The sequence below is a fragment of the Nicotiana tomentosiformis genome, chromosome 1 (assembly GCF_000390325.3).
Source record: "Nicotiana tomentosiformis chromosome 1, ASM39032v3, whole genome shotgun sequence".
Lineage (NCBI taxonomy): Eukaryota > Viridiplantae > Streptophyta > Magnoliopsida > Solanales > Solanaceae > Nicotiana > Nicotiana tomentosiformis.
The window spans coordinates 4,671,779-4,691,853 of record NC_090812.1 but is presented as its reverse complement, the minus strand read 5'-3'; the positions used below and the strand labels follow the sequence as shown (position 1 = coordinate 4,691,853).

Here is a 20,075-nt window from a genome sequence, read left to right as displayed (position 1 = left end):
GAGAAAAATATCGGACTCTTCAATTTATATACTGCCCAGACATTTTCGCACCTGCGCATCCGCTTTTGCGGAAGGAGTTTCGCTTTTGTGAACCTCACTTGCCTAGCCTCCGCTTCTGCGATGCTTAGGACCGCATCTGCAGTCGCGCTTTTGCGCAAAAACGGCCGCACCTACGAAGACCGCAGGCCAGCCGAGTTGATTGGCAATTAGTTAATTGCTTAACGGCAATTATTTAGTGGCAATTAGTTACTTTTAGCGACAATTATTTAGTGGCAATTAGATAATTGTCACTAATTTATTATTGACAAAGGGATATTACCGACAAATGCACATTAGCCGGGAGAAACTACCTTTTTGCTGGCAATTTAAAAGAATGGCCCCTAATAATCACTAATTGAAGTCAATGTTTTATCTTTCCCACCAATATTTTCTCATAAAATTCACATATTCCCTCCAATTGTAAATCACGAACTAAGGATAATTTTAGGAAAAAGTTTTTCCAAAGGTCCTCCATCGTGCGACGCCGCTGCCCAACTAATCGATATCTCACTAACGCCGACCGCCATCCTTGGTTACCCAACTCATCTCTCTGATTATCTACCGTAAAAGAACATTCTGAGATGCAGCAAATAAATAAATGAAGAGGGTAAGCCACACATGAGTAAATTAAGAAAAAATCAATTTTTGGTGGCTTCGAACTAAAAGAAAATCGAGGTACGATCTCTCAGATCTGGACTTCTGGTAATTCTTTTTACTTTATTTATTCACTGTCAGTGTAGATTCTATTCATTTTTTGTGTTGTACTTCTTGCTTTCTTACTGTTTGTTAGATTTTCTCAGTTCTATTCACAGTTGCTTGATGGGATCTGATTTTACATGAGAGTGGTGAATTTCAGAGGTATTAGTGATGTAGTTTGAGATTCTTTTCTCCCCTTTTGGTATCTATTTTTCAGTTACTGATTTGTATTAACTGTTCTTTATGAATTTGGGATGCTTTAAAATGTAAAACAATAGCTAAGAAGAACACTTGGTGCTTATACATATGAAATTTATAAAGAATTGTCTAAACTTTTAGGCTGCAGAGCTCATCTACCTCTCTATTGGGAAGGAAAGCTAACAAAGTCTTGCTCTCCGAGTCTCTATTGTTGCCTTTGGCCTTCCTATCCCCTGTTGAAATTAAAATTGAATTTTTCTATTTATTAATGTAGTAACTTATTCATGCATATATAGATATTTATATATAGAGTGTTGTTAGAGGCGGATGGGTTCTTTTTCTTGCTTTTGTGTGCGCCTTTATTTCTCTGGTTTGAAGGGTCCCTAAGGAGAGTAATCTTTTACTTGAGTATTGTTTTATTTGAGGACTGCAAGACGTACAGTCAACTATTTTAGTAGCTTAGTAATCCAATTGCTTCCACATGATAGGGGAATAAAGTTCCTATTTTTAAGCACAAATACTCTATAAAATCCCATTTGGTTTTGATCACCAAATTGACTCTTAACATTTAAACAAACAGGATATACTAATTGCTACTAGACTTTGTTAGAATATTTAACTCAAGTTCTTGTTTGATTCCAATTGCCAAAGGATAGGGACAGTTGATCACCTATCAGTCTATCTCTAAGGATTGGACCGAGGTTGTAACTAATCTGTAGAATACTTCTTATTCGTCTAAAACATGATACTTATTATCTGTATATTTGTTAAATTACTGGGAATACGAAGCAGTCTGTTAAACGACAAATTTCAGCTGAAGAAACAATATTTAACAATACCAGGCTCGTCAATGCATCTGTAGCTTGATGATTTAGTTTCAGTCCAAATTTGCAAGTTTATATATAACTATAGATTAGAATTTAAATGTGGGTTTTAACTATACATTAGATTATATTACTTGAAAATTATATGAAGTCCATTCATATCTGATGGTTTTATGGGGAAATCCTCACAAACATGTGCGGAGTTTTCAGAGTACTTCACAATTTTGTCCTCATATTCAACTTATGGTAAGATTGTTGACATATCTTGAGAGCATGGGTTGTGAAGATTATTGTAATACATACTTACATATAGTGAAATGTCTATTTATTCAAACTATTTAAGATTCTATAGCTGATTAAGGTGTTGGAAGATATTGTTTGATAACATGATGTCTTTAGGATTTGAATTGAGTCCTGCAATGATAGGTCTCTTAGCCCATTTTCCTTCTTTAATACAGACATTGCTATATTCAGCCAAAAAATATACTACATTAATGATCTTTTGCCTTTTTAGTTCTTGATGACTTGGTCTTCTTCTAACATGCTTTATGGAAGTAACTCTTTAATAGTGTTGTAGACCAACAAGAAGTCAAAGTTTGTTGTTGTCCTGAAGAAGAAAATGATGTAATTGAAGCTCTTATTGGTGTTCAAGCCCGTGGTTGCTGTGCTTCTCCTCACCAACTTCAAGTTAGTTCATCCATTTATTTCCGTTCTTTTTTGTGTGCTCTAAGATGGTAATATAATTGTTATGGTATTATAACGATAAGATACTACACTTATATTGTAATACTCGGAGATTAAGAAGCTCATGGATTAAAAAGTGGACTAAATATTTGAAGTACTTATTGTTATAGTGATTCCGAATTTCTTTCTAATAATAATAATCTTTTAATGATCATTATTAAGGTGATCAGATAATAGAGTGCGGTTTAATACGGAGATTATACTAAATGGGTCGTAGATTACATGTCCTTGTTCCAGTCCTTACAGTATTAGTGTTTCCTCTATGTCATTGAAATAGTTGTGGTAAAGGAGGTTCATTTATTTCTTATTATTGATTTTAAAAAAGCCAGTCAATACTCAATAGTTGAAACCCATTTTTTAAACTTCTTTTAAGATTAAGATACCATTGAAAATTTCAATTGTGAACGACCTACGAGACAGAGCAGTCACGGGCCATACAGTGACAGTACATGACTACATTCAATAGCACTATAGGAATTATTTGGCCTTGAATCAATTATCTGAATATTCTACTTAAGTATGTGTTGCTTACAAGTAACAAGTTGCTTTAGTGTGGCATCTGATCCATTGCAGCTGCAACAGTTTGGTCTGCTTTTAGGCATAGAAAGTCCATGAACTTGTGTAGATTGGTATTTAACAAATAGTTAGTTCGCTGCTGTGATAACCTATCTTTCCACTGCCCGGATTGTTGGTCTGATGGTGCTGTGCATTAGACAGTTACTTAATGATATCTTTCATGAAGCAGTAAAGTTGTTTTTTCTACGTCATATGACTAACTAGGTATACTAGGAATATACTTTAGAAGTCAAATTTCTCAAGGAGTTCATGCTTTCCTTTTAGATCGACCTCATTGAAATAGTATGGAACTCAGTTCTTGCTTTAGTAGATGCTATCATTCAAATTTGGTCTTTAATTATGATAAAGGGCTTATCTGTTTTCTTAATTGAAGAAGTGGGTGATTTATTATCAGATTCTGCTAGGAATGAGTTGCTTGTTACAGCTGCCACTAACTATTGTGTCACTGCTGCTACTTTTATTGTCAATATGCATTAGTCATCATAGCTATTGCCAAGTTTTATTGTCAATATGCATTAGTCATTATAGCTATTGCCAAGTTCTGAATAATGTGATATCTCAAAGATTGCTAACATTACTGTAGTGTTATGAAGTGCTTAAATGGTTAAATATATGCTTTGGCTGATAGAAAGCAAAAACAACTCCTGCTAGTTTTTTCTTGAGATGGTAACATAAATTACTCCTGCTAGTTATTTCTCCATTATCACACAATGGTTACTTTAATCGGCATTTTAAAAAGCCTTCTTTATGCTTTCCTAAGACAGACATGCATGACTGAAATACATCTTAGGAAAGTCATGTCTTTAAAAGGAACTTTAATGTATTGAAAGTCTCTACGGACTCATTCGTTTAATCCCTGTCTTTGAAGAGATGCAGTTCATGAGTTTCATCAAAGCAATAGATTTCATGCAGTTCTCACCTTCTAATTCTATCTGTATATCTAACCTAATTTTACAGTGTTTGAATTCATGCAACCATTAGCTTGAATTGAGTTTTGTCAACTTTGTTTTGCTTTGTGTATTTTTGACATAAAATATCCAGTCCCATATCATCTCTCATATTGATGTTCTTGTTATTTTGTTATTCCATTTTATCATTTCTTAATGTCTTTGTAATACATGTACATGACAAAGATCCAAACTGACTGGTTGTCCCATGTAGTATGATGTAGTTGCTCCTGACACTGTCTCGGTCAGTTCACTATTATCGCAGTTTCTCTTCCCGACATTGCATGAGCATTGTGTGTTCTCTTTTACTATGTGGAAGAATTGACTTGTCGAATAATAATTTCAAGCAAGCTCCAACTAGCCTGGAATTGATGATTATTGTATTTCATCTATTGTCATAGTTATTTTATAATTTCAGGTCATACAGTCTGATGTTCGATAATTTAGCGGGTGGAAGATTTCAATATGACGAAGAGTTGCAGAAATTATTTGAAGATTGTAATTCGTTAAGATTAATTATGTAATGACATTAGCTATTTAGTTCAAATAATTTAAGTTTATTTTTTAAGTTACTGTGATATTAATATTTTAGAAGTACTTCCTTTTATTTGTTAAGATTTAATGAGATATATTATGGTTTGATGAATTAATATTGATATATTTTGTTATTTGCATTATTTTTTGATCGAATGTAGTAGTTAATATTAATGGTGGCTAAACTTACCGTTATAGCTTGTGACTTTTAGCGCCAATTTAACAGGATATACTGACTATAAAATGGACGATAAAAGGGCACATTAAGACGTTTATATAGGAATATTGTAGCCATTATATTGCTATTAAAGATGACTTTTAGTGGCATTTTAATTGAATTTACTAGCCATTAAAATGGACGCTAAAAGAGCATAATAATACGTTTTTAGAAGAGATATTGTTGCCACTCTAATTGCCACAAAACAACCCTGTATAATCCCACTAGTGGGGTCTGGGGAGGGTAGTGTGTACGCAGACCTTACTCTTACTCCGGGGTAGAGAGGCTGTTTCCGATAGACCCTCGGCTCCCTCCCTCCAAGAACTTCCCACCTTGCTCTTGGGGTGACTCGAACTCACAACCTCTTGGTTGGAATTGGAGGATGCTCACCACTAGAGCAACCCACTCTTATCAGAATTGCCACAACAATTATCGCTAAAGATATGGACTTTTAGCGACAATTGTTTTAACTTTAGCAGCTATAAGAATGGACGTTAAAGGAGCATTATTAGCCTTTTATAGAGTGGGTTTAGCAACCATCATAATTGCCGCAAATATTTGCCATTAAAGGAAATGCGTTTTAGCGGCAATAAGTCATATCCTTTACCAACTTTTGTGAGAAACGCCGCTAACGGCTTTACCGATCCCGACTTCAGCGGCTAAACACCAATTGCCGGTAAATGATATAGCGGCAATTGTTATTGCCGCCAAAGGCCTTTTTTTGTAGTAGTGGTCCCGCATCTGCGATGGAAGGTCCGCTTCTGTGAGCTCACACCTGCGGTGGAAATTCCGCAGGTGCGATTACATTAGATGGCAGAAACCATCAGATTTTCTTCTAAGTCCAAATTCCATACGTTAACCCTCTGAAACTCACTCGAGGCCCCCGGGATCTCAACCAAATATATCAACAAGTCCTAAAACATAACACAGACTTACTTGAGGTCTCAAATCACATCAAATAATATCGAAATTACAATTCACACCTCGATTCGAACTTTTGAGTTTCAAACTTTTCAATTTACAAAACTTGTGCCGAAACATGTTAAATGAATCCGGAATGACTTCAAATTTGGCACACAAGTCATAAATGACATAACAGAGCTATTTCAATTTCCAGAATCGGATTTCGGCCCTAATATCAAAAAGTCAATTCCGTGGTCAAACCTGAAAATCTTTAACCTTTAAATTTTTAGTTTTTGTTAAATGGTCATAACTTGAGCTAGGGACCTCCAAATTAAATTTCGAGCATATGCCCAAGTCCCAAATCACGATACGGACCTACCGGAACTGTCAAAATACTGATCCGGGTCCGTTTGCTCAAAATATTGACCAAAGTCAACTCAGTTAAATTTTAAGGCTCTATTTCATATTTTAATCCATTTTCACATAAAAGCTTTCCAGAAAATTATACGTACTGCGCACGCAATTCGAGGAATGATGAATAGTTCTTTTTAAGGTCTTAGAACACATAATTAATTATTAAATTTAAAGATGACCTTTTAGGTCATCACAACCACTCAGAGTTTCACCCATGAAGGGTGTTATGAGGTTCGACAAGAAGGGAAAGTTAAGCCCTCGGTACATTAGTCCGTTTGAGGTGCTTCAGAGGATTGGAGAGGTGGTTTACAAGCTTGCCTTGCCGCCTAGTCTATCGAGTGTTTATCCAGTGTTTCATGTTTCTATGCTCCAGAAGTATGTCGGTGATCCGTCTCATGTTTTGGACTCCAGCACGGCTCAGTTGGATGGTGATTTGACATGATGTGGAGCCGGTGGCCATTTTGGACCGACAAGTTCGAAATTTGAGGTCAAAGAACATAGCTTCAGTAAAGGTGCAGTGGAGAGGTCAGCCAGTCGATAAGGCTACTTGGGAGACCGAGCGGGAGATGCAGAGCAGATATCCACGCCTATTTGAGACTCCAGGTATGTTTCTAGACCCGTTCGAGGATGAACGTTTGTTTAAGAGGGATAAGATGTAACGATCTGGCCGGTTGTTTTGAGTGCTGTAGTCCCGTTCCCCTATTTACTTATTATTTTATGCTCAATTGTCGTTATGTGACTTGGCGGGGTAGTTGGTTCGGTTCCGGAGATGTTTCGGAATGAGTTGAGACACTTAGTCTCAAGGTTGGAAGCTTAAGTAGAAAAGATTGACCAGATGTTGACTTATGTGTTAATGGCTCCGAATTAGAGTTTTGATGGTTCCGATAGCTTCGTTGGGTGATTTTGGACTTAGGAGTGAGCCCGGATAGTGATTTGGACGTCTGTAGTTGATTTAGGCTTGAAATGACGAAAGTTGGAAAATTGAAAGTTTTAGAAATTGAAAAGTTTGACCGAGAGTTGACTTTGTGGTTACCGGACTCGGAATGTGGTTTCGGGAGTTGGAGTAGGTTCGTTGTGTCATTTATGACTTGTGTGAAAAAATTTGAGGTCAATCAGACGTGATTTGATAGGTTTCGACATCTATTATAGAAGTTGGAATTTATTAGTTTTTATCAGGCTTGATTTGGGGTGAGATTCATGTTTTTGATGTTGTTTTATGTGATTCGAGGCCTCGACTAATTCGTATCGTGTTTTAGGACTTGCTGGTATAATTGATTGAGGTCACAGGGGCATCGGGTGGATTTCAGAGGGTTAGCAGAAAGTATTTTGGACTTGAGAAAATGCTGATGGTTACTGGACTGGTGTGATTGCATCTGCGAGGGTCATGGTCGTAGGTGCGAGGATGGCGTTGCAGAAGCGAGTTTGACCGGGGTGCTGATGGGTCGCAGGTGCGAGGGTAGTGCTGCATCTGCGAGCCCGCTAATGCGTGTGTGGCTCCGCATAAGAGGAGGGTGAGCTGGAAATGGTAGTTCGCAGAAGTGAACCTTGTTGCGCAGGAGCGAGCTAGCATATGCGGGATTGGGGGCCGCAAAAGCGATGGAGCAGAGTTTAGTTGAGTTCCGCAGATGCAGAGACTTGACCGCAGAAGCGGTATCGCAAAAGCGTAGAAAAGGGCCGCATGTGCGAAAAGCATTGAGCAGAATAAATATTTAAGGGTTTTCGTAATTTTTATCATTTTGGACTTTGGAAACTCGGAATAAGGCGATTTTTGAGAGGGATTTCGAGGGGTTTCTTGAGGTAAATCACTTGTGATCATTTTTATTCAATAATATTGTTTCCCCATTGAATTTCCCACCTAGTTTGTGTGTTTTTGAGGTAGAATTTTGGGAGTTTTAGTCTAGGGATTGGAGAGTTAAGTTTGGGGATTTGAGTGACGATTTGGTGTCGGAATTTGGTATGGTTAGACTCATGGTTGAATAGGCTTTAGAATTTTGTAACTTTTATTGGATTCCGAGACGTAGACCCCGGGGTTAAATTTTTAGTTGACTTTTTTACTTTTGATTAAAAACTTAGTAATTTCATATGGAATTGATTCTTATAGTTTGAGTTGATCGTAGAGAATTGTTTGTGGCAAGATTCATGGCATTCGGAGCCCGGTTCGCGAGGCAAGAGCTTGTTGGAGTAGAGATTTGCACGGTTTGAGGTAAGTAACACTTCTAAACTTGGTTCTGAGGGTATGAATCCCTAAAATTACATGCTATATGATTGGTGTTGAGGTGACACACATGCTAGGTGACAGGCGTGTGGGCTTGCACCATAGTAATTGTGATTCAGTTAATTTTGTGGAACTATATAGTTGTCATATCTGAATAATTTTGCTGTACCCTATGTGTTAGAACACTTGAGCTGTGGTTTATGTTAGAAATCATATTTAGGCTATGTGCTGGTACTATTGGGACCCACATTAGTCGTTCTTTGCTGTGGAGTTATTTGCTTAATTGCAGTTATGTACTCAGTCGAATTCATCATTGCATATAATATCTTAATCTCTGTTATCATACATTGTCACATCACATATCATTGATTTAGGCTACTTAACATGAGTGTTGTGAACCCGAAAGACTGGAGAGATTGATGACTGAGAGAGGCCGAGGGCCTGTTTGTGAGTGATATTTATGGGATCTGGATACACACCACAACATGCTTTATTGGTTTATTCCATGATTGGATTATTATAGCACTTGGGCTGGATCTGCCCCTCCAGAGTCTGCACACCCACAGTGAGCGCAGTTGCTATCGATTTATTTTTATTTGGACTGGATCTACCTTGGATTTATTTGCATTTGGGCTGGATCTGCCCTGGCTTGGATCTGCCATGTACAGTGCTGAGTGATTGAGAGAGAATTGAGACGGTCAGGTTGAGTACTCCAGAGTGTGAGTAAACGAGGCTTTCATTGTGTTGCATCACATACGATATGCATATTGGCATGTTGATAGAGATGTCATATTACTCATATCATTCAGACTTGACATATTTTTATCTATTCTGAGTTTAATTGTTAAGCCTGGAAGCTTGTCTACATTCCTGTACTGGTACCTATAGATTATGAGTTTCTCTGAGACATTACTGTCATATGTTCTTTAAAATTCCATACCGTTTAATTATGTATTTTGACCGTATTGTTTGGACTCGTCCCTGCTTCATTCAAAAGGTTAGAGTTGTTACTTATTGAGTTGGTTGTACTCACGCTATACCATGCACTTTGTGTGCAGATCCAGGTGCTTTCGGGCACAGTGGTTGTTGATCTCAGAGTTTTCTGTCATTCAGAGATTATCGAGGCAGTTGCCTTTGCGTCTGCTGACCTTGACTCTCCTCCCTTATCCCTCACTTTTACTTATTCAGTTCTACTTTCTTAGATAGTGTATTGGACTATGTATTTGTATAGATGCTCAAGTACTCAGTGACACCCGAGTTTTGAGATATTTTGTATTGAGCTGTGACGTTTTCATTCAGTTTTATGAGACTTTTAGTTACTTAAGTTTATTTTAGTGTAATTTAAATTTCAAGATGATGGTATCATGATAGGTGCCATCACGATACTTGGGATTTTGGGTCATGGCAATTTTCACTTCAGTTGTTGTTAAACTTTTCAATGTGTACTATTGATCCTCTTAGGCATATCAGTTGGTGAACAAAAGTTAGAACTTTGTTATTGATCCTCCACTGTTTTTCAAGAGGAGAATATTTTGATTGACTCAGAAATTACTAATACTTTCCTTCCTACACCATTCTACAACTAACTTGAAACATTGGTGAGAGAAGCCATTGAAGTAGAACCGTGGGTTGACAACTCATCATTTGGGTTGACTCTCTACTACAAAGATCTCAAAGGCATTGATATTTCTTCAATGATGCTTTATTTTATTAGAGCTGATGTGTCATTGTCTACGGAGATATAACGCCTCCAATTCCAAACCGTGCCAATGTGGGAACTTTTGACCTACGAAAGATTTGAGAAGCAACTAAGCCAAGAAGACACAGGAATTCATCAAGATTTCAACCAACAATCAGTGAAATGGAGGAGTTTGTATCGAATCATTACCATTAATATTTTTTTTATGTTTTTAAACGTTATTGAGATGACTTTTTCCATTATTATGGAGTAATTCCCCTTAAGGTGTTGACATATATAGTGTATTGATAACTTGATTAGGAATTCGATTCTTAACAATTGTTTGAATTAATTGATGGAGTTTTAATTTGTACTGTGAAGTTATTTATTATTTTGATTAATCGAAAGATGGGCTTGATATTGAATTTCTTTACATCATATGCTCTAGTTTAAATTCGTGATTCAACTAGGTAATCAAAAGAGCCTCTTGAATTATTAATCGAACTAGAAAATAGAGAAATATTTGTGATAAGTTACCCTTTAGACTAAAACCATCATTTTATTCGTTGTAATTATTCACCGTGCTTCAGTTGGATTAATTACTAACATTACGTTTAGTCGAAAGAGTAACATTAGCTTTAAATGTAATCTAATTATCTGTTGAATTCGTGAGAATCAACAATATCATAGAGTGAACTAATTCAAGAATTGGATCTCGAGTCAATTGTCTTGCACCTGTCTAGTCAATTGCCCTTATTTCTCTCATTGATATTTCTTTGTTGCTCATATGTTGTCTTCCGTGATCAGTTGTTAATTGCTTAATTTTTTGTAGTTAATCGAGTTGATAATCATTCAATCAAGAGATAATTTTCCTGGATGGTAATTAACTAAAGATTATTCGAACACTCTTTAAATTCAATCCTTGTGGAGATGATAAATTAACTATACTATCTTTGACTGGCGAGCAATAATTTAGTGTTGTGTTTTGCGCTCTTCATATTTTGTCATCGTTGCCGGGGATTGACAATCAATAGTGTTCAAATCTCACTTGTGTGCAGGCAACTTGTTTAACTCCTCTAGTGTATGACTCGATCTTCTTCAAAAGAAGTGATTCCATATAATCCAGAGGTGGAAAAACATCTGCGATAGTTGAGGAAAGAGAAAGAACTCACCATAAAATTCTCGGGGCAATCAACCCAAGTACACATGGATAAGAAAAGTTATGATGGGGTAGACTTAGCTGCAATAGAGGCAGCACAATAGAAAGAACAAGCTGCACAGATGGCAGCTGAAGCAGCCCTTTGAGTTGATGATGAGACTATCGAAGATGATGGGGGTCAAAGATTCAATCTAAATTGACCCCTGGATGAAGACCAATTCAAAAATATGGCTCTCAGACCTGGAAGAGCATTAAGTAATTATGTTAGACCAGTATACAATCAAGGACTGTCAAGTGTCTGACCTCCACCCGTAGCAACAAATAATTTTGAGTTGAAGCAAGACTTGCTTCAAACCATCCAAAACAACTATGTATTTAGAGGGAAGGCCAATGAAGATCCTAACACTTACTTGATGGACTTTAATGAAATCATGAATACCTTCTAGTACAATGGATTATCAAAAGATGCGGTCTACTTAAGGGCATTCCCCTTTTCACTGAAGGATGACGCGAAGCACTGGCTTTGAAGCTTACCAACTGGGTCGATCAGGACATGGAAGATATGACTAAAACGTTCCTTGACAAGTACTTCTCAGTTGCAAAAGCAGTGACATTCAGAAGGGAAATCCATAACTTATGCTAGAAGGACACTGAAACGGTCTTCGAAGCTTGGTAAAGACACAAGGAGATAGTGAGAAAGTGTCAGCATAATGGAATCGAATTGTGGATGCAACTCCAACTTTTGGGATGGACTGACACCTTCCTCACGACGAACTCTGAGTACTGTAGTTGGAGGCCCTTTAACAAAGAAATTTCCTGATGAGATTGCTGCGATTCTTGATGATCTCTCTGAAGATGATAACCAATGGCCCGCTGAGAGTAATGATAGAAAAAATCAGTTGGGATTCACCAGGTAGACCCCAATACATCAGTGCAAGCCCAGCTAGACACCATGGGTAGAGATATAAGAAAGTTAACCTTAGCCAAGGTCCAGAGCCAGTCATCATCAACTTGTGACTTTTGTGGAATGGGTCATTCAACGCATGCGTGTCAATCCTTGACTACAGATGAAGTGGTAAATGCTGTGGGAGGTTTTGACAGAGGCAACTACCAAAGTGGCAATAATTTTAACTCCATGGGGAAGAGGCACCTAGGTTTTTCTTGGAGTTCACCAGTTGGTAGTACGAATGCATGGCAATAGAATAACTCCAGACCTCAGGTACAAGGAGCTCCAGGTTTTCTCAATCAGTAGAGGTAGCAATACCAACCTTTATAGTCGAATCAGTCTAGCATGAAAGATCTGATGAAGACCTTTATTATTAAGACAAATGAGAGGCTTGAAACTCATGGAACAACTATTCGAAACTTGTAAAGACAGGTGGGACAACTTGCTAATATATTGTTTGAGAGGGTTCCAGGAACTCTCCCTATTGATACTGAAAGAAATCCTAAAGAGATAATAAATTCGGTGTCTTTAAGAAGTGGGCAAGTATTGAATGACCCAATAGCAAAACAAAAGGGTGAGTTGATCGAAAGACAGGTAGAAATTGTAGAGGAGCAGAAAGAGAGCAACAATCAAGAAGGTGAAGTGAGGGTAGATCCATATGATGGTCTGAAGAAGAAAGGGAGGACTTAATCTCTAAAATAGAAGAAGGATGAGAATTCAATAAATTAGGAGAAAGAGGAGAGCATTACATGCCTGCCTTAACTTTTCCCCATAATCAAATAAGAGAGAAGTTGGGCAAACAATTTGGAAATTTTTTATAAGTGCTCAAGCAGGTGCATGTTAATCTACCTTTCATAGAGGTGCTCTCTCAGATGTGCCAGCCTATGCTAAGTTCGTGAAAGGAGATATTATCCAACAAGCGTAAGGTTGAAGAGACATCAGTTATCAAGCTCACAGAGCATTGTAGTGACATTTTGCAAAATAAGCTCCCTCAAAAGTGTGGAGATCCAGAGAGTTTTACTTTAGGAAGTACTAAGTTTGAAAAATCTTTGTGTGATTCAGGTACTTTTATTAATCTTATGCCTTTGTCTATTTGTAGGAAATTGGAAGGAGAGATTTGCGAAATCAGATCTATACCTGTGTCTTTGCAGCCAGCGGATCAGACCATAATCATACCTGAAGGAATAGTGTAAGATGCGCTAGTTCGGATGGATAAATTTGTGTTCCCTATGGACTTCATTATGGCGAATATGGAAGAGAATAGGGAGGCACCTATAATTTTAGGGAGATCCTTCTTGTCAACTGGCAAAGTTATTCTGGACATTCAGGAAAGGCAGCTCATGCTGAGAGTAGGGGAACAAAGGGTGAATTTCAAGATAGAGTAAGCAATGGGAGCACCTATAGACGAGCCGACTACACACTCTGAATTCAAGACAAGGCCCCCAAAAGAGCGAGTTGGAGAGAGTAAGCATGACAAGTGTGGGGTGTACCCAAAGAAGGCATAAAAGAAACTTTCAGCATGGATGTGTGCATTGGGTCGGGCGTAAAAATGGGATCCCGACTTCGATTCAGACCCATATTAGATGATTAAAGGGTCTTTTCTTTACCTCTTGCTTTTTATTTATGTGTCATAGGGACATGCCACAATTTAAAGCGTGGGGTGGGGGATGTAAATATGCATGTGTGTTTGTTTTCTTTTGTTTTCTTAGAAAAATAAATTACTCTTCCCGACGATGGATTTCCTGGACTATCTTCTTGAGGGATCAAAGTCGAAGAATTTGTTTTTTATTTCCTGAGGTAGTGTAATAATTCTCTCTTGGTTGTTCTTTGTGCCGCAGGTTTTTTCCAAGGGTTTTGCTTGAACCAGGTGTAGTTAGTTTTTCTTTTGTTAGGAATAGAGAAGTCTTATGCTATGGTGTTTAATGGAGTTGACGTGTTTTTGACTTTGTTGTGCCTTGAGAGTGATGGGTGCCTTGGTTGTGACGCTCAATTCTTGACTCATGTATTGTAGTACCTTGAATTGTGTGATTTTATCTTTGCTTAACTGCTTTGACTAGAGAGTCGGGATATATCCGATCCTAAGTGAGTTATGTGCCAATATGTGTGTGAGGATTTTGTTGATATTCTTTGTATGTTAGTTTATATATAGAACTTGCCCTGTGTGTTTGCAAAGCGAAATAGAAGTCTTGTTTAGTCTAGGAAGTGATATAGGTGTTTCTTTATTGAGCTAAATATATACTTTTACCCACCTAATTGGTGCATATCTTTGTTAGCACCGTTGATCCTGTAATCCTATTTATTTGACAACCACACTACAAGTCTGACCCCCTTTGTTGAATTGACCATTTGCTTGAACTTTTTATCTCTAATGAGCATTTGAAATATTTAGGAGCTTGTTACAAGCTAAGCAGGTGTATGGTTGAGTTTTTGAGTGGAACTATAGAAAAGGAGAAGGGGCACTATGTCACGACACAAAAATCCCACCACATGCGTTGTGATGGAACTTAGTCTCTAAGACTAGGTAAGCTGATTACAATTACATTTCAAGCCATTTTTTAAAAATAGAAACTAACAACGGAAATAGTTACAACAACCTCCCAAGACTGGTAATACTGAGTCACGAACTCTAACTGAATACATGAAATGATCTCAAGGATCGAATACTCAATACTATTTGAATAATAATTAACAGTACAATAAAATGGAAAGATTCCAAGTAACTGCGACGACCAAGCAGCTCTACCTTGAATCCTTGCTATCACACTTTAACTCTGTCTGAGTCCGATAGCTTCAATACCTGGCTCTGCACAAAAATGTGCAGAAGTGTAGTATGAGTACACCACGGTCGGTACCCAGTAAGTATCAAGAATAACCTCAGTGGAGTAGTGACGAGGTACAGTCAAGGCACTCACTAGTTTAATAACCTGTGCAATACAATATACAAAATAATAGGAAACAAATAACAATAAGAGCAACACAAATCAACCAGTGATATGCACAGTAGGGCAACAAGAACACCATTAATATCGCTCAACGAATAATAAATACAAGTACACCCAATTAAATCAAGTCCTTCAAATAAATATCTTTCACATATAATTCTTTCGAATAAATCTCTTTCAAATATAATTCTTTCAAATAAATATCTTTCAAATATTCCTTTAAATAAATCAATCTCAAATATAATTTCTTCAAATAAATATATTTCGAATATAATTCTTTCAAATAAATCTATTTGAATAAAAATCCTTCCAAATAAATATTTTGAATATAATTCTTTCAATTAAAAAGTCACCATGTAACACTACATTTCATAATCATAAAAATACGAGTCTCAGCCCTTTTTCATATTTTTCGTAAACACGGGTCTCAGCCCTCTTTCATATTTTTACGGCACTTCGTGCCCATAATTAAATTATCATATTTCCCCGCCACCTCGTGCCCACTTTTCATATCACAACTGCACAGTCATGTAATGACCCGACTTGTCATTTTGAGTAATTACTCTCCTTTCTAGTATTTGAAGTTTTTAATATCTTCATATGATGTATTATGACTTGTGTGTAAAATTTGAAGTCAATCGGACTTTATTTGCTATGTTTCGATGTCAATTCTTCAAGAATATGTGGTATCATATTAATAAATGAGCTCCAAATTCCATTTTGATTGAAGCATTATATCCGTATTGAAATTACGGAGCCATAGCAAAAAGAATCATCGAATTCGGACATCGTATGAAAGGGTTATGCCCATTTTCGTGTCAAGAATGATTTCCTGTCGCCGTCAGCGCCCAGGGTAGCGTGGGGCACTATCCCTGGCGCTGGGACTGCTGGAGGTACTGGAAAGGGTGCCACAGGCAGCGCCCCATGCCACCTGTTGTGCCACAGACGTAAAACCCCCATAAAAGGGGGGGGGGGGTTAGCCATTTTTAACAAAAAACAAAGTTGGGGAGCTCGGTTTAGGCGATATTTGGGCGATTTTCACGGATAAACATTAGGGTAAGTTTTCCTTATCCTATATTGATTATATTTCCCGATTCCATATTCATTTGCATTATGAATCTGTGAATTTATGGAAGAAAAATTAGATTTTTATAAAATCTTCCAAAAATGTAAAATGAAGATTTGAAGGTTAATCCGATGTCGAAATTTAATAATTTTTGTATGGTTGGACTAGTATCGGAATGGGTGTTCGGATTTTGTCTGTTTTGTCAGATTCCGAGACATGGGCCCCACTATCGATATTTCGAGCGGAGTTGGAAATTTTTGTAAATTGTTAAATTGTAAGCATTAGAGTAAGTTGTGATTAACTTGCACGTTGTTTGAATATATACGAGTCGTTTGGCTTGAATTGAGTAGATAGGAAGGCGTATGGAGGTTGATACGAGCGAAATGGAATTTTCGGAGTATTGTACAGCTTGCTCGGTATTGGATTGGGCTTGTTCGAGGTAAGTAACTCTTCTAATCTTGGAGCTGAGGGTATAAACACTGAATTATACGTGTGATGTGTTTGGTGTTGAGGTGACGCACATGCTAGGTGACGGGCGTGTGGGCGTTTACCGTATGAACTGTGATTCCGTTATTCCTGTTGTACTGTGTAGTTACCTGAACTTATCTGAAATCATGGAAATCTCTGCGTACTAGAGCTATTGAGCTAAGAATCATGTTAAAATCATGTTGAGGCTATATGCCAGTATTATTGAGACCCACAGTCATATTGTTGTTGAATTTGTTTAAATTGAAAATTTTAAATCTCAGTCATGTTCATTCATTTCATATCATCTCTCAGTCTCTATTGCTATTTATTGATTCATCGTATCATCATTTTGGGCTAGTTTCATGACATTGTGAGCCCGAGAGACTGGAGAGATTGATGACTGAGTGAGGTCAAGGGACTGATTGTGAGGATAATTATGGGATCTAGCTGCACGCCACAGCAGGTCATATTGGCTTTATATACTTTATTATTATAGGATTGGGCTGCATGCCGTAGTAGGCCAGATTGGCTTATTGTAGCACGTGACTTGTTCGTGCGGATACAGATATAGATACTATAGAGCATCAGATGTCCTTGCAGATTATAGCGCTTGAACTGAAGGAGCCCCTCCGCAGTCTTTACACACCCCCAATGAGCGCATGTACCTACTAAGTGTAAGTGCAGAGTGCGAGTGCCGAGCGCGAGTGCCGAGTGCTGAGTGACGAGTGACTTAGGAGGATTGAGTGACTATGAGGCATGAGTGGCTGTGAGGATTGAGTGAGTGGGAGGACTGAGTGACTGTGATGATTGAGTGACTGGGAGGACTGCTAGGATTGAGTGACTGGGATGACTGGGTGAAATGATACTATGAGAGTATGCATATGGTTTTATCATTGAGGTGCATCGCATTGACATGCTCACTTGACATACATACATAGAGATGCATTTTTCTCATGCTGTACGGTATCACGTCATTCATGACTTCTTACACATATTGGCATATGGGCATATTGATGCATTTTCCACTGGCTATGTGGAAAGAAAATGAAACATCTTATTTATTGTTGAAAGGAATTTTGGAAAAATTACTGTTTCAAACTTACTCATATTTTTGGCAACTTCGGTAAAAGACTTGAGTTTTCACTGATACACTTGAAAGGCAGAGCTATTTTCAGAAATCATGATTAAGTTGAGCATGTTACTGTTGAATTATTACTTGTGCAACTTTAAATTATATTGTTATGAAATGTTGTTGGCTATTGGTGTTGGCTCCCGACTTGTGTTCCAGCTCGTCACTACTTTCAACCTAAGGTTAGGTTTGTTACTTATTGAGTACATGGGGTCGGTTGTACTCATACTACACTTCTGCACCTTGCGTGTAGATGTTGGCTGCTGATGTTGCTGGGTTCGTTGGGAGCTGGATCTGAAGATGTACCCATGTTCCGGTTGAAGTTGCCTCTTGTTCATGGTAGCCTTAGATTTATAACAAGCTGTTCATGTACATTTCGAATAGTTCATACCAGTTTGTAAATTCTATTCTTAGAAGCTCATGATTTGTACTACCAGTTCTTGGGGAGTTTAATAGAGTCAACTAAATATTATTTGAATCAGCTATTTGTTAATTGGCTTACCTAATGGGTTGTGTTAGGTGCCATCACGGCTAGTTGGATTTTAGGTCGTGACAAGTTGGTTTTAGAGCCCTGGGTTCATAGGTTCTACAAGTCATGAGCAAGTATCTAGTAGAGTCTTGCGAATCAGTATGATGACGTCCATACTTATATTCGAGAGGCTACCGGTCATTTAGGATAATTTTCCATCTTTCTTTCCTTATCGTGCGAAATTGATTTAGATTGAAACATAACTCTTTGAATTCCTTCAACGCATTCATGTGCGCATGTGAGCACCCGGTATCAGCTGTGTATCGTCGGCTTATGATTTCAGGGATGATGTGCGAGATGTGTATTCTGTGTTTTGGTGATAGGCCAGTGTTGAGGACTTGAGGCCAGGTTTGGATCGTAGCTTAGACTCGGTAGCTTCAGTTGTGACTTGTACATTTGGACTCATATGTCTAGTAATATCCCTATGAGTGGAAAATTTATGGCTCGATGAGTGGTCGAATGGCTATATGATGAGGATGATGCGATTGCGGGATGTGCTAAGATGGATTGAAGATGTCGAGAAGTGTTTCCTTGGAATGTAAAGAGGGCTATTGGGTGCTTGATTTTTGCTTGATGTGACGTATAGTCTCGAATTGTGAGTGTGTCGAAGGATCTGTCATGCATTTTAATTGTGGAGAGAATTAAATTTTCATGTTTTGTTAATGAGTTTGGATTCAAGAAGATTAAGTTATTGCGTAGTATTTGTGGATGCGAAAGGGTATAACAAGATGCCAATTTGAGGCTAAGTAGGTGTATTTCTTATAATATTGATGGGAGAGTTTCTTTTCAACTGGCGGGTTATGTGTGTTGAGATTTGAATTTGAATCTAGTTGAGAAAGTTGACTTGACTGTCAAGAGAATAAATGCGAGATTAACGGATGATTGAGGTATTTTATGGTTGGTGTTGCATGGGACTGAGAACAATTTTCGTTGAATTGACTACGGTATTAAGGCAGTAATAGAGTATGGGTATTGTGAGTTATCGAGTGTTTTAATCTATGGATTTGACCCAAGTGGGAGAGGCTGCTATTGTCAATTCAATTTCATGGTTATATGTAAAGGTTTAGTTTTGGACTGAGGCATACTTGTGGGTTAGTAATGATTTGCAGAGGTTGAGATCGAGGATGACTCAAATAAGGAAATACTTGGATACGGGTTATATTGCACTTATGAATATATGAAAATCATGGAATGATTGAGTTGATATTTGTGAAGGACGTAGTGCGCACAGAGTATGAATTTGATTGGTGGTGTTAAGGCAGGTTTACTTCTTTGGGGTGTTGTGCTAATTGAGCATAGGCAGTTCATCCCGTTTGTGCGGTGAAATTGAGATTTGAGGAGAGTGGATGACTCTCGAGTAAGTTAAAATTGATTCAAGATAAATATGTAGCAACTGAGAATTTTTGGCGGATTTATACATGGAAAGAATCTGAGATTTAAGTTGGATGGTGTCGAGACTTGTGGCTTTTATTTTATATCATTATGGATTTTATATTTCGGTATCAGGAAGGTGATGAAAACGGCTTAAGACTCAAATAAGGGATTTTCAGAGTGGATATCTCGGTGGTGGTATTTATGGGGGTGCTTAAGAAGAATACAACAGCTTATGGGCCTTAGGGCGGTGTGATTTTATGTTAGGATGTCTTGGAGTGAGCTTTGGGTAAGGATCGTAGTATTCTAACAAGGAGTAGTGTCAAATTGAGGGTAATTTAAAAGAAAGTCGGAGAAAATAGGACAACAGGGTAGTAGGCTGGACCAGTATGGTATGATAAGTTCTTTGGGTACCTATGGATTGGTGAGGCTCTAAAGATGTTTTAGTGGAAATATTCATGGGATGGTGACCTGCGTGGA

At 37.8% G+C, this 20,075-nt stretch overlaps 1 long non-coding RNA gene across 4 annotated transcripts; it reads left to right on the top strand.

Annotated features, from left to right (window-relative positions):
• Nucleotides 1-396: 396 nt before the first annotated feature.
• Nucleotides 397-4,701, top strand: LOC117274786 (uncharacterized). 4 transcript variants are annotated; one of them, XR_011408227.1, is made up of 4 exons: nt 397-714; nt 840-897; nt 2,335-2,444; nt 4,443-4,701. It is a non-coding gene; the product is annotated as an uncharacterized lncRNA (long non-coding RNA). The 4 variants fall into 4 exon arrangements; XR_011408228.1 differs by having other exon boundaries at nt 400-741; nt 2,327-2,444; XR_011408226.1 differs by having other exon boundaries at nt 464-714; nt 2,327-2,444.
• Nucleotides 4,702-20,075: the final 15,374 nt, after the last annotated feature.